The sequence below is a fragment of the Tupaia chinensis genome, unplaced genomic scaffold (assembly GCF_000334495.1).
Source record: "Tupaia chinensis unplaced genomic scaffold, TupChi_1.0 Scaffold145407_1, whole genome shotgun sequence".
Lineage (NCBI taxonomy): Eukaryota > Metazoa > Chordata > Mammalia > Scandentia > Tupaiidae > Tupaia > Tupaia belangeri.
Window position 1 is genome coordinate 113,826 of NW_006205268.1, and position 11,283 is coordinate 125,108.

Here is an 11,283-nt window from a genome sequence, read left to right on the forward strand (position 1 = left end):
TTTCTTCTTGATGCATCTTATGAGTTGAGGCAGAAATAATCTTCTCTTGAGCAAACCCAGGATGGCGAGGAAAGTTACTGTCTACCGTTATAGTGCATTGGCTGGAGAAAGCTTTTCTACTCCTGTTTTAGCTTCCAAGCACTGCAATCTCGCTTGGTAAAGTTGCATATTACAACGGGTCACAGCAACTAGGCTTTAGTAAATCACAGGCATCCCACCTTTTAAACTTTTAATGCAAACAAACTTCAAAATTAGATCAATCCAATGATTTCTGGACCTCATTCCCCCTCTTCTATATATATAATATATAATATATATATCAGAGGTTGTGTCATTGGGCCTGAGAGCTCACTAGACAGAGAGAGAGACAGAGACAGAGACAGAGACAGAGAGATGGAGAGAGGGAAAGTGAGAAATGACCCCCCCAGAGGGAATAACAATGCCCACAATCCCTTCTCCTCCATTCTCCTCTTGGAATTTTGAGCATGTACACACATGCGCCCAGAGTGATTTTTAAGCCACCAAGTCCAGGACTTGAACTACAGTCTGTCATGTAAAAGTCTAGCATCTTATCTTCTATGTCACCTGCTGTGCCCCCACCCTCCACTTCCATTTTGTACTTCACTCTCCAGCTCCTGCATATGTCACTTTCCCTTTTAGAAACATATGCCAGATGGCCACAAGCTACTGCCCTACCGCCCCATTTGAATCAAGTTTATTTTTGTTCAGTTAAACTCTAGTCAATTAAATTGTCTGAAGTTTTTCTTTTAACACTACCCAACACTTAGGAAATGGAATTCCCAGTTAGAAAAGCCCATTTCTCCTACCACAAGCCCTAAGACTCATTACTCTGTGGCCTCAGGAATTTCTTACAACCTCAGTTTCTAGCTCTAAGAAAATCTGCATGCTTTGTTGCTTTGTTTTGGATATTGAATGATTATTTGTACCTTCCTATGGGGGAGAGCAAAAGTGGCTAGTTCCTACTTTGTCATTTTAATCAATTTTTATTTTAACCTGGATTTGCATTTGTGTTAGTTACTCATGTAATATTTGATGATATTAACTAATCAATCAGGCAATCATGCCACACCATGCTCTAGGCTCAAATGGATAAAGAGCGTTATCATGTATAATTATACACCTTTCTAGTTTAACTTTTGATTCCAGTTTAACTTTTGCTTCATGTCTAATGTGCTTCTAAATATTTAAACAGGCCTTTCTCCCTATAGTGCTGTTTGACTAACTAAATATTTAGACTCAGTTAAATCTTCATAACAAGGTCCTTCCTACCAAACAGGCATTTCTATTATCTCCAGTTAAATCTGTCTCTGTGGAAGTAATCTTCAATTCTCAACATGTATTATTTATGAGCTTCTGTTTTGGTGGTTCCTTACTCTGATAGAACATGCTAGCACTAAAAACAGACTGTGATGGCCTCATCTCAATCATAAATATATGTAGGATGTACAAAATCTCCAGTAAATATTTGATGGTAATTTCCCCATTTGTTGAATGAGGAGCAGCACTGATTTTCGTAGGCTTACTGTCCAGTAGGGGATATGAGCATATGTAATAGTTTATATTTAACTATTTATATAATATTTATAGAAAGAGCATAAAATCTTAAAGCAACGTCTGCCAGTTTCCAGCATTCATTAGAGATTGTATCTCACTTTCAAGAACAGATTACAGCCAGGATCTGGAGGAAAAAAAAAGTATAAAATATTTAAATGCAGCACATATTTTCATATAAATATGAAGACAATATCCTAAGTTTTTTCTCCAGAAATAATTTACTTATTAAATAACTCATTATTGTACCATTGTTAACTACTAGATATTATGACAGACATATGAGAAAGGAGTGGTTAAGTTGATTACATTTCCTCCACTATCAAGAAGTAAGAATATATGAAAATAGTTTCTGTTTTAGTGCATGTAAATATTAGACTAATATAAAAATAATAGCAATGGAAAAAGGGAGATTTTAAAGTTCTGCAAGATAGTAAATTAATCAGGCTGCAGTTTCTCTTAAATGAGATTAATTTTTAAACATAAAGATTCAGGACTCTGAGCAACACCACAAACAAAACCTGTGAGAAAAATTGTAGGGTAATTATGGGCTTTGTTGGTCCTAAGAGACTGGTTGATTCAACTTGGAGCAGGTTATCAGTGGAATTCTTGGAAGATCCATAGAAATAAGAGTCCATGTCCCATAGAAAATCAACACTTGCAAGCTCTAATTTCATAACTCATCAACATTAGCAAAAACTCAGGTTCTAGATAAGCAATTCAGAAGTCCTGGTCTCTTCACAAGTTTCAGAAAACAACTGCGTAATTTACTACACTCAGGTATTAATCTCCCATTCACTTTCCCTTTCCAACCCCCAGGGGAACTTCAGCACTCACTGCCCAAGTTCTTGCAGAGCTGGACGGGGTGCTCTTTTTTATTTATTTATTTTTTTTTATGGAGAGGTTTTTGCTACAGGGCGTGTGTGCTTGCCAGAGAGACAGAGAGACAGAAAGCAAGAAATCATCCCCCCTTCCCACCCGGGAGATGGCCACGCCACAATCCCTTCACTTCCATTCTCCTCTAGGGATCTTGGGCACGCACGCACTTGAGCCCAGCATGAGTTTAAGCAAACAGGTCTGGGACAAGAACCAAGGTCGACTACATGGGAATCCAGCGACATAGCCATTACGCTAACTGCTGGCCCCTGGAGGGGGTGTTCTGACTGCAAGGAGTGTTTGACAGTATTTAAGTAAGGTCATGTGGAGCTTTTTGGTGTTTATTTTGTTTATTTTTTTCCCCAGTGCTTAAGGTTTTTCTGTCTTTATGCAGTCACGTAGTAAAAGAACAAGATATTCAAAAAAGCAAACTAATTTAAAACAAACAAAAAAATCAAGCAAGACAACCAGAACAACAGCTGAAGAAGGGAAAAATTAAAAAATTCTCCCTGAGGAACCTTTTAGTAAAATTAAAACTCTAAGTGGAGTGAGAAATTCTATCTTTTTAAAATTCTTTCTTCCTTTATTTTAAATTTGTTTATTTTATATTCACTCACTGGGTATCATTGCAGCATATAAAATGAGTTTTCCCATCCAGAATATACTGTATAGTGGCTCAATCAAAGATATTACGATACAGGTTATCTTCAACAAATGATCTTTCATTTCTTGTTTCTTATATATTTTACTTCTTTTTTTCTCCCCCTGATTCCCTCCCTCACACCCTGTGCCATTTCCCACGTTCCTCCCACACTGTCTCTGGCATCTACAGTTGCTTTCCATGTTTGTTTGTTTGTTTTTCACATTTTATTCATTTACAAAAGATACTTTAAGACTTAAGTTCTCATCACTTAGAGAGAAACAAAAATAAGAATCCACATCATAATATTCACTAGCAAAAACTGAAAATGAAAAATAATGAGAAATTATGTAATACATATTAGAATTTTACATATATTGAGAAGAAAAATAATAAGACTATATTTAACAGCTATTTTGAATTATGAATTTTAGTAGTCAACATATTTTCTCATGGAAGCAATAAGGATTTCATAGCAGTGGCCAGGCATTGATACAGCAGTGATGAATTGAACTCACATGAAAAAGATCCTGAATTCATGTCTAGGAACTTCCCTGAACACACCGGGAATGTCTGCACCTGCATGTGATCTGGCCAGATTAACTTGGGGAGGACCATTGTGTGAACACCCTATTGAGAGTGCCAATCTCTGTTTTCTCTCTCATGCTCATTAAAAAAAAAAAAATAGATCAATGAACTTAACAAAATACTTCAAAGCAGAAGCCTAAATGTATAAAATCTTATTATGTGAGAGGTCAGTGGAAAAAGGATGGATCATCCAGAAATAATATTGGGAAAATTGATTATCCATTTTCAAAAGATTAAAATGCACTTTTTAATTCATCTCTCATCACACAAATAAATCAAGGAACTGATGTTGATGTGGACATTAAAGCTTTTACATTATATAAAATGTTTTATGAGATCAACCAAAGCCCGGTGATTAAAGCAGACAACTTCCACATGGTCATCTGTGAAGTTTCAGTCTCAGACCAGGTGAAAAACATGCCAGGCACGTTCATTGCCAAAATCCCAAAAGGAAAGCGAGTTGGAGGAGAAGGTATTGTGGTATGACCATCCCTCATGAAGGGTGCTTTCTGGTTTACCCTCTTTCTCCCCTTTTCTCTCTGTCTTTCTGGTTAGTGCACATGCGCTCTGGCAACTTAGAAAATTTTTTAAAAAGTTTTTATAATTGAGTGTTAAGTCATGATGTTTAAGGAAAACACAAACAAAGGTAAATAAGGATAAATCTGACCACATTAACATTTCATAAAAATGTTCCATCAATAGACAAGCCCTGGGACAGCAGGTAGCAAGGAGGCTAAGGTGGCTTTATCACACATAGCCAAAAGTATGGTTTGAATCCTGAATTGGTGGCTCGAAACACCAGAGGTGTGTGTGCTGAAAATCCCAAGAGGAAAATGGCCAAGAAGGAATTGTGGTGTGCCCAAACCCCGCCCCAGTTTCTCTCTAGCACATGTATCCTATAGCAAAACCAAAAACAGTTTTTAAAAAATTAGAAAATAAACAAGCCCCAGGAAAAGCAGATGGCATAGTGCTTATGCCGCTGGACTCCCACATGACCAACTATGGTTCAAGTCCCAGACTCAGTGGCTTCAAAATCACACTGGACACATGTATGTGCATGTCCATGATCCCAGGAGGAGAATGGAGGAGAAGAGAATGTGGCCTGGCCATTGCCCCTGTGATTTCTCAATTTCCTTTTCACTATCTCTATCTCTGTCTGTCTCTTTCCAGGGAGCATACATGCCCTATGGCAAAAACCTCCTTAAAAGAAAAAAAAGAAGAAGAAGAAGAAGAAGAAGCCCATAATAGATGAAAATAATTGGAGTGTGAATTGATTTTGCTTTGTTTCTCTAACTATGTATAAGGTTGAATCATAAAAATGATTTAAAATATTTCTAATGTTATAGGTCAATGAAAGTGAAATGTTGTCAATTCCCCATATTTTGACATTTTAATAATATATATCCCTTGTAATCTGAGAGTTTTTCTCTAGGTGTTTGCCATAGACCATGTATGTGTGTACTTTCCAAGATCCATGTGCAAATATTTTCTTAGAAATAATATCTATAAATAAAAAGCTAAAACTAACTCTTAGTTACCTGAGTTATATTATTGAAACATTATGATGAACAAATGTCTTGTGCTTTGTTTCTTCAGCAAAGGTTAAACATCATTAAAATAAAATTAACTATAGTATTGCATAATGAATGAACCATAAAACCCAATATTAAATTTTTAGAAATCCATCAGAATATATATATACATATGAGTCAATCTAGAAAAAAACTGGAAAGAAAAGACAAATCTAAAAATGACATTGTAGGGGCTGGCAGGCGATATGGTGGTTAAGGGTGCTGGACTGCCATATGGCAGACCATGGTTCTGGCAGCTTGCCTTCTCATTTTCTCTCTCTCTCTCTCTCACTTTTCCTCTCTGGTCAAAAAATTAAATAAATAAATGAATAAATAAGGTTAAATTAAATAATTCTTAAAAAAGAATAATAAAAATAACATTTTAGAGTCTTGTAAATTGATGGTAATAATAATATAATGATATTAAAGAGGATTCTTAGCATGGTAGAGGTTTTCAGTAGAAACAAGGATATGACCAGTGATGCAAATTAGGAGGCTTATTACTTTTTTTCAAAGAATTATTTATTTATGGACCTGCAGATTACAGGTGTAATGATTACATCACTGGACTCCACATAGTTGACCATGGTTCAATTTCTGAACCTGGCAGCTTAAAACTCATACCAGGTGCATGTGCATGTATGCCCAAGGAAGATGGAGGAGAAGGGATTGCAGTGTGGTTGTCTCCCCTGGGGATGATTTCTTGCATTCTATCTCTCTGTCTCTCTCTGTCCAGTGAGCACATGTGCCCTTTAGCAAAAATCTCTTTAAAAAGATTCATTTATTCTATTTTATTTATCATTATTATTTCTTCATTTTCTAGAAGGCTCATGCACTCAACAAAGAGAGAGAGAGGGAAAGGGAAAAAGCAAGCTGCCAGGTCTGGGACTCAAACCACACCTTAAGCACCATACTGCTTACCACTCCTCATTTTAAAAGACTTTAATACTTCTGTTTTAGCCTGAGTGGTGGACATATATACACGTCCTTTGTGAATATAAGCATTACATGTTTCTTTTTTTTTAATTTTGAAAAAGTAAACATGATTGGGAACCAGCAGTTAGCATAATGGCTATGTCGCTGGACTCCCACGTAGTCTACCGTGGTTCACGTCCCGGACCCGGTGGCTTAAAACTCACGCCAGGCGCATGTGCGTGCGTACCCAAGATCCCAAGAGGAGAATGAAGGAGAAGGGATTGCGGAGTGACCATCCCCCCTGGGGGTTGATTTCTCGCTTTCTGTCTCTATGTCTCTCTCTGTCTGTCTGGCGAGCACACGCGCCCTACAGTGAAAATCTCTCCAAACAGAAAAAAAAAAAAAGTAAACATGATTTGTTATTTCAAGAAGAAACAGTGCCTTTCGAGGTAACTAATTAGATAATGGAAAAGAAAATGGACAGTGGCAAAAGTAAAAGAGAAGGGATTGAATCATACATGACCTTCTGGAAAACAATGCAGAATTTAGATTTTACTCTAATCAGGAGAAAGCAATAAACCAATTTAGGTTTTTCATTTTTATATCACTAGATGCTGTATGGAGATATATTTTTTTTCCAGTGTAAATAGTGGAGAAGGAAAGACCAATTTGGAAACTCTTACAGTATTCTATATGACAGATGTTGGCTTAGCCTCATGGGGTTGTCACAGAGCTGGAGAGAAATAGACAACTTTGAGATATATGTAGGAGTTATAATTTACAGGACTCCATGATGGCTCAGATCCAGAGGTTTAAGCGGAGGCAGTGTTAGACACTGGTTCCCTGTCTCAGCTGGAATGAATAGAGGAAGGACAATTTATTAATGTAGAGAACGCATACGGAGGATCGGAATGGTACATAAGGCTAGATCAGAGTTCTGCTTTGGACATATTATGTTTGGGCATCTTATGCTATGTTTAGTTTCCAACATGTCACTTTCTGTGAACCAGCTGAAAGGGTAAGTAATCAGTTTGATATATGCATCTGGAAGGCAGGAAAGAAGTACAGCCTATAAACAGTTGAGTCACTGCATCAAATCCTGGGGACTAATAAAAATAACAGAGAGAACATGTAGAAAAAGGAAAGAAGTCAAGGTCTGGCAGGTTAATACTTAGGCAAAAGGTAGTAAAGAATTATAAATAAGGAGAATGAGAAGAGCAGGAAAATATAGGTGGACACAGTATCAGATGATGGGAGAAAAGTATTTTAAAAAGGAATAATCTCTGATAATTCTTGTAGTGAAATTGAGAAGGAGGAAGACAAATAATGTCTACTGGATTTGGGAAATGGAGGTCACTGGTAGACTGGTCCCCTTCATGGCATGGTGAAGGTAGTGAGTACTGAAGAGTGAAGGACAGGTGAGAGAAGACGTGTCTCCAGTGAACCTTCTGAAGAGGCTTGGGCATTGCAACCCAGGTGGAAAACTTGACAGCTTATTATCCAGGCATGCAAGGGAAAGTTAAGTTAGGTTTTCTTTTTAACTTTTTCTTTTATTTTATTTTTCTAATTCTTCTGGATAACATGGAGGCTTAAAATTGATAGAAGTTTCTCTTGGTTTAGAAAACTTCTTTTCACACTGGAGGTAAACCCAGCCACTGTACTTTATGTGACTTGTGGTTTCTGCAAGGACATGAATTAAGGAGACATCTCAGTGATGTGCTATTTTAGAATATCTAGGAACTGAAGAAGTTCTTCCAGTAGAAACGCACGTACGATCTGAGTCTGGGACATCAATGATGATTACAGAACAAGTTGGGGAGGTGCATGTGCTGTCATTGCTTCAGGTTCAAGGGACTCAGCACAAGTGACTGTGGAACAAATTCACCCAGATCTGCTCCAGCAGAGCCAAGTGCATGATTCACATATAAGCGAGCCTCCAGAGCAGCTCCAAGTGTGTTACCTAGAAGTGGCTTGAATTCAGACTGAATAGGGCCCTGAAGTCCATGTAGAGAAGCTGCATGTGGAACAGGTAAACCAGATGCCGAAGGAAGTACAAACTGAGCTTCTACAAGCAGACTTGGATCATGTGACTCCTGAAATGATGAACCTAGAAGAGAGAGAATCTAGCCAAGCACACACGGCTGAGGCTGCCAGGGAAGAGCAGGAAGATGCTGAAGGTGTAGAGACCAAACCAACAGTGGATTCCCAAACAGATGAAAAGGCAGGGAATGAGGACAGAACAGCTATATCAGTTTTAGAATGAAATAACAAATGAATGGATTTTTAAATTTACATGTTGGGTTTTGAACTGATAATGGGCAGTGTGACTGTTCTAAAGCTAACAGACAAGTGGACCAAAGTTAACTCTTTCCTGTTGTGCTGAACTCTTTCTATGAAAATAAGCTGATTTCCTTTCTCCCCACTTAATGCAACAGAAAAGCATCACCCGCCCTGTGCAGGAATGGGGAGCTTTGAGAACTATATTTTCGGAAACTTAGATGGATTATATTCTTATTATATAGTTGGTTGTGGATGTATCTATTTTCATTATGGTGAGGGTTCTCCCTTTGTCCCAGGTCATGTCCTTTCTCAAACTTTTTTCCTATTGTAAAATTAAACATAAAATCATTAGAATACAAGCTTATGTATTCTAATGCAGGTCAGAAAATTGAATATATAGGAAAAAAGGCTCCCTGAAGAAAAGTGCAATGTTACTGTGCAGTTAAATTTTGGCTCCTGGCTTCCTTTAGTTTGAACAACATTCTTGCCTACCCCAATAGTCACAGTTGCCATCTCTGCAACAGAGTGGTGGTGGCAACAATTTATAGAATGTAAAAAACAAACAAACTAAAAAACAAATAAACAAACAACAACAACAACAACAACAAACACAAAATACCTCCACACTATGCGCCTTTTCAAAATGAATTAAATTTCTATAAAGCATCTCTGGATCTCTCCAAGTTGACATTGTAATCAGCAACGTAGGCAATGCGGTAGTACTTCATATTTTTGTTTATAATGACAACCACCAATACTTTTTTCTCAGTGAGTTGAGAAATTTCATTTAATGGCAGCCGAAGGGCCGTTTTCAATTGGGAAAATGGATTTACATCTGTGGTAAACTTTATTTTCATTACAATTGCTCTAGTATTTTATCCCCAGATGAAAAAAGAAAAGCATCATTTAAAAATTAATGTCTGATTAGTGGATGGTGGACAATTAATAATAAAATGATTGTGGAAATTGGAGATCAGTTCATTTCTTCCCAACGCTTGATTATGGTTTGAAAAGTTAAGCAAACTCAAGGTTTATCCGCACAAGCCATTCATCCCTTGGTCAGTTTCTCTGCCAGCAGTGTCACCAGCATTACTTTTTCTCATGAAGTGATAATATCTGACTTTATACACACAAATGTGATTTATTTACCTTTTGTGTGTTTTATTCATTTATTGATGAATACTTTTACTAAAATATTTTGAATTTAAAATATTGTTATACTCTGTGCTAACTGATAACGACTAAAAAATGAATAATCCTATCTTTTCTCGTTTATTTTTTTTCTTTTTTTCTTTTCTTTTCTTTTTTTTTTTTTAATTTGGCAGAGGGCATGTGTGCTACCCAGGGAGAGAATGAGAAAGGGAGAGGGAGAAAGTATCCCCAAATGGTCCTGCCATTTCTCCCCTCTTTCTCCTTCATTTCTTCCTTCTTTCAAGATTCTGAGCACACACATATACACTCATGCCCGGCTTGCTTTTCATGCAGCTAGGTCCAGGATGCCAGCTGTGTAGTCGGACATGTAGAATTTAGCTCCTCCTACCAATCGGCCACAGGGCCACCCCAACAACAGCCTTCTGAGCAAGAACAGAAACTAGAAGACACTATATGATTACAAACAGAATGAGGGAGTGTGCATTAGAGAAGAAAAACTTGTAAACATTTATTCTTTGCTGTATAAAAGCAAATAGGTTCAAAAATATTATGGGGTAATAACTAACACTATATGTAACTATAAATGCTCTACTACCTAGTAGTTGGATTGCTTAGTAATTCGAATCATTTGGATTGGGGTGTGTTTAATTAACCTTTTCACAATCTACTAGCTGAGAAAGTAAATGGTATTTCATCAGTCACAGGAAGTCACTGCTAAACCTACCTGTAGACAAAGATTCACACAGACAGACATACACAATGTGTCCCAAAGCTTGCCGTCTCTGTTAAAAGCTCATTTGGATAAAAGGATTTCAGCTTGGAGGAGCTCATAGTTGCCAATCCTAAGAAACAGTTTTCTGCCACTTTAGCTGAATATATTGTGGAATAAAAACACTAGAAGAGGATGAAGCACCACTCCTGATGTTTTAGGATCTTTGATCCCATCCACTCTTAAATAAGTCCCCATCAATGAGCAAGCTAGTTTCCTGGGGGCGCCTTGACTAAGCACCACAACTAGAGAATTTAAAACAGCATACATTTGTTGTTTCACGGTTCTGGAGGCTAGAAGTACAAATTTAAGATATTGGCAGGCCCCTTTCACATCTGTAAAGGAGAAGTCTTCCTTGCCACTTCCTGATTTGTGGTGGCTGGCTGGCGATCTGGCATGTTTGGACTTGAAACTGCAGCACTTCAATCTATGTTTGTCTTGTCACTTGGTATTTGTGTTGTGTCTCTCGGTTATCACATAGAGCTTTTCTCTTTTTATAAGGTCACCAGTTTGTTGGGTGTTCCCGACAGTCTAGGTCAACCCTCTTTCTCTCTCTTCTTCTTGCCTATAATTTTCAAAACAACCATAGAATGTACTGGGGTGCAATATCCCAGGACACCTGAACTTTGCTTCTCTTCCCCTTGAAAACAGGATGTCCTTTAAAACTTTACTCAGTGACTCAAGATGCCCCTGAGATATATAATCTGATGCAGGCTGCCTTTCGGGGTCACACAGTTGTAGAACAAAAGAGGAAAACACAGTTAAGACTCCATCTGCCCTGGATAGCTTTCTTGAGTCTTATGAGATCATCCCACAGTGGGCCCTTTGACCCTTGCTGCCTCTGTAAGAAATCAACCTACTTCATATAATTTGTTGTGTATGTTTGTATTCTGCTTCACTAGAGTCAAGCGATTGGGAAA

The 11,283-nt window shown here is 37.6% G+C and overlaps 1 pseudogene; it reads left to right on the forward strand.

Moving 5' to 3' along the window:
• The first annotated feature begins 61 nt into the window (after window positions 1-61).
• LOC114006040 (zinc finger protein 131-like) lies at window positions 62-8,425 on the forward strand (annotated as a pseudogene).
• The last annotated feature ends 2,858 nt before the right edge of the window (window positions 8,426-11,283 follow it).